The following is a 4,038-nucleotide window of genomic DNA, read 5'->3' as shown; positions in this document are numbered from 1 at the left end:
GGGCCGCCCCGAGCCCGCGCGGCCGGGGAACCGGAACCCGCTCCGCCCAGGCCGGGCCGGGCGCGCGCCCGGAGGGGGGCCCGGGAGGAGGTGGGGATCCCGGCACCCCGAGCCTGCCCGGGACGCGCAGGAAGGCGGCGGCCTCCCCGCAAGGCGCAGCGAACCCCACGGTCTCCAGGACTCCCCGCTGGAGACCCGAGGTGCCCGACACACCCATCCCCGGGCCCTGGGGAGTCTCTCTATTCGCGTGCGGCTTCCCTCGGCTCGGCGCCCCGGGCCGGTTGGACGGGGTGCCGGGTCCGGGAGGCGGGCTGGGGAGGCGCCTCCGGGGTCCCGAGGGCGGGCCGCGCGCCGACTCCTCTCCAGCCCGGAGGGCGGGCTGTGGGCGGTGCCTCGAGGAGCCGAGGCCTCTCCGCGACGCCGCCCTCCGCGCCCGGCCCCGCCCGCTGCGCTCAGCGCGCCCCTGCCGGGTCCCCGAGCGCCCCGCCCGCCCGCGCTTCTCCGTCCGGACCCTCGGAGCGTCCAGCCCGCGACCGATCGCTGCGTCTCGGAGGAGGCAGCCCGGGCTGGGCGTGTCGGGGAGCCGCCAGCCTCGGGCCGCCGGGCAAGGACTGCGCTTGACCGGCAATTGGTGAGTGTGCGCCGGCGAGCGTCCGTGGGATCCCGCGGGCTGGAGAGAAGCGGGGCGCCCGCCCGGGAGCGCAGGACCTGCACCCTGGCTTTGCGGCTGGCCTGAGGCCCTGTGGGCCGGGACGGCCACCTCCCGGCGGGCTCGGCGCCCTGGGCCTCCCGCGACGCACCTGCCGCCGAGCTGCCGAGCCGAGCTCGAGGTCCGGGAGCCCCGGCGCCCCCGGCGTCCCCGCCGAGCCCCCCTCGCCGCCCTGGCCCGGGCCGCGCGCGTTTCCCGGCACTGGAAGCAAAAATGGGGTCGTGAGAAAAACCAGCCAAAGTTGGGGTTCTCCGGAGCCTCGGTTTCTTCGCCTGTTCCCGGTTGTGGCCCAGGGTCGGGGCGTGATTTTTTGGAGTGGGGGAGACGGTGTGCTCCTTGCCCAGCAGGGACTCTGGGGCCTCACGGAGAGCCGCCGAGGGGTCGGGGCGCACCCAGTCTGATTCACTTTCCCGAAGAAAACTTCCCGGGCCACACCTGCTCCCCGTGAGGCTTCCCGGGCGGCGCGGAGGTGCCGGGGGCCTCGTTGACGCGGAGCGCCCAGGCCTCCGCGGCCCCGCCGGCGGGGGAGGGGGCTCTGGGAACCCAGATTCCGGAGAGGGGGCGTGGTCGCGGGTGGGCGTGGTCGCGGGTGGGCGTGGCTGTCTAATAAGCCTGGCCTGGCCCGGCACCAGATTTCCGGGTGGGCGTGGCTCGGGTGGGCGTGGCCAGCGCCAGGCTGCAGGTGGAGGAGGTGCAGTCAGCTGGCTCTTGTGGAAGTTACGGGGGGGGTGGGGGGGGGGGGGGGGGGGCGAGCTTCTCCAGGGACAGGGGACCCAGGGTCTCAGGGGCCAGGAAGTTCCTTCCCCTCCAAACATCAGAAATGCCACTCACTCCAGAAGAGCAGCTGGGGAGACTGAGACAGAGACCAGTCCGCTTGCCTGAGTGTCCTGCTCATCTGGTGGTCACTCAGAGCCAGGCCTGCGCCGGGACACAGCGAGAGCACCCAGCCTAGCCCTGCAGTAACAGCCCCAGTCTGGCCAGGCCCGTTCCTTTAGGGCCCCCACACAGACTGTGGAGAACCCCCCTAAACTCTTTGCCCAAAGGGGGGAGCAGAGGAGAATGAACTGTATGCTGCATGCTGCCTTGCTCCAATTACAGATTAAAGCGAGATTCCAGGGAGTCTCCACCTTGCCTTTCTAGTGCCAGGAGCGTCCAGTGCTGTGTGACTTGGAGGTGTGAAGAGTCTGCCTCTGGCTGTTTTCCTTTGCTGCTCTTGTGTCTTCTCTGAACTTGGGAGGCTTAAATTCAGGGTCTGGTGGTGCTCTATCACTTGATCCACAGTTCCACTTCTGGGTTTTTGGCAGCTAATTGGAGACCAGAGTTTTATCTAGACTTCCCTGCCTGGACTGGCTTCTAACTGAGACCCTCAGATCTCAGCTTCCTGAATAGCTAGGATTACAGGTGTGTGCCACCAGCACCTGGCAAAAGCTCTGTTCTTATTTGACAAACGCATTTGGTCCCAGGGGCAAGGGATGCACCTCAGGGCACAAACACCACAAACAGCTAAGGGGCTGAAGCCAGTCATTCTCAGTCCTCTTACAATTCTTTGCAGGACCCTGGGAGACCTGAAGGTCCAATACCTGCTTTGGAGATTTCTCATCATCTTTCTGGAGGCATTGTACGGTCCTACCTGGACAGAGGATCCAGCCTAGCATGGCAGTGTCTTTTTTCTCTGTTGGTTTCTCTTATTCCTGAGAAAAAGAGACTCCTTTGTGGTCTTCTGTCCTGCCTCTCAGATAGCCCAAGACAAGAGATATGCTCTGTGTGTCTGCTCTGCTGTCACGACTCCACTCTTCAGGCTGATTTCCAGTGCCTTCCTTCTCAGCCCTAGCTGTATCTCAAGGCTGCCCAGTTGGCTAAGTTTGCCCTCTGGTGTTGTTTACTTCAGCTGAGTAACCAATGGTTCCTTTTCTGCCTTGGCCTAGATTTATCAGACCTAAGCCACTCTCAGATTTGAATACTGGTCACTTTAGATGCTAGGATATTGCCATTAGCAAAGGACCTTAAACATCAGAAGTTGAATCTGTTGCTAGGCATGGTGGCTTGCTCCTATAATCCAGCTACTCAGGAGAAAGATCAGAGATCCCTTCTTAACTAATAAAACTAAGCATGGTCACACACAGCTCTCAGCCCCACTACACAGGAAAGATAAATAGGATTGCTGTCCAAATTGGCCCAGACATAAATGCAAGACTGGATTTGAAAGGTTAACTGGAGCAAAAAAGGGAATGTGGCTCAAATGGTAGAACACCTACCAAGCAATCACAAGATCTTGAGTTCAAATCTCATTGTTGCCTAATAAAATCCAATCCACTCATTTTACAAGTGGGAAACTGAGGTCCAAGGAAGAGAAATGTCAGACTCAGAACCAGGTTTCCCATTGCTGTCTTAAATGATTTTGAGGATGTTGCTGGAGGGGCGGGAGGATTGTCACCAAGACAAAACCAGGGCACTGTCCATCCAGGAATGAAGAGCTGGGACCTGCCAGGCTCGCCTGTAATCCCAGCTGCTTGGAAACTGAGCTCTAAGGGTTGCAGTTTGAAGCGAGCTCTAGTAGGAAAGTCTGTGAGACTGATCTCCAATAAACGAGCAAAAAGCTTGAAGGAGAGCTGTGGCCTTGAGTGTAAAAGCTCACAGCCCTGAGTTCAAACTCCTGTACTTGTAAAATTAAAAAATAAAAAAAATCAGAAAGTTGGAAACTGGCTGGATGCCAGTGGCTCACGTCTGTAATCCTGGGGTCTGAGGACCTCGGTTCAAAGCCGGCCCAGGCATGAGAAAGTCCACGAGACTCTTACCTCCAATTAACCACCAGAAAACTGGAAGTGGTGCTATGGCTTAAGTGGTAGACGACGAGCCTTGATCTGAAGAGCTCAGGGACGGTGTCCAGGCCTAGAGTTCAAGCCCCATGACTGACCAAAACCCCCCCCCCAAAACTTAGAAAGCTGGGAATCGTTGTTATTCCAGAAAAACCAGCGGCTGTGCCTCTGTTGGGACCAGGGCTGGGGTGGGTGTCCAGAGGAACACTCCAAATGAGACCAGTAGCAGACAGCGCCCTGACAGGGCCTGGCGGGCACAGGGGCAGCGCAGTCTCCTCTGTGGGCTGCAGTCCTGTGTAGGAGTTCCAAGGTGTTAAAGCCAGTGTCTACCATGCAGGCAGCACAGCTGCTATGGCTGAGGTGCACAGACTATTACTTGGTCCAATGCCAAGCACTGAGCACCTCATTACAGCCCTGGTGGCCTGGTTGGTGTTGGTAGTTTTCCTCCCCTCCTTCCCCCTCTCCTTTGTCCTCCTTTCCTTCCTCCTCCTCTTCCTCCTCCTCCTTCCTCTA

General features: G+C 59.9%; 1 protein-coding gene across 1 annotated transcript in view; it reads left to right on the top strand.

Annotated features, from left to right (window-relative positions):
- Positions 1-498: 498 nt before the first annotated feature.
- The window catches only part of Tmem51 (transmembrane protein 51), a 26,563-nt gene continuing 23,023 nt past the window's right edge, over positions 499-4,038 (top strand). Inside the window, exon 1 of the mRNA XM_090333905.1 lies at positions 499-631. The gene's annotated coding sequence lies outside the window, so the exon portion shown is untranslated. The remainder of the gene's footprint in view (positions 632-4,038) is intronic.

The sequence above is a fragment of the Megascapheus bottae genome, chromosome 6 (assembly GCF_031878675.1).
Source record: "Megascapheus bottae isolate mThoBot1 chromosome 6, mThoBot2.hap1, whole genome shotgun sequence".
Taxonomy (NCBI): Eukaryota; Metazoa; Chordata; class Mammalia; order Rodentia; family Geomyidae; genus Megascapheus; species Megascapheus bottae.
The sequence above is the reverse complement of the archived record's forward strand: the minus strand, read 5'-3'. Positions and strand labels throughout refer to the sequence as shown.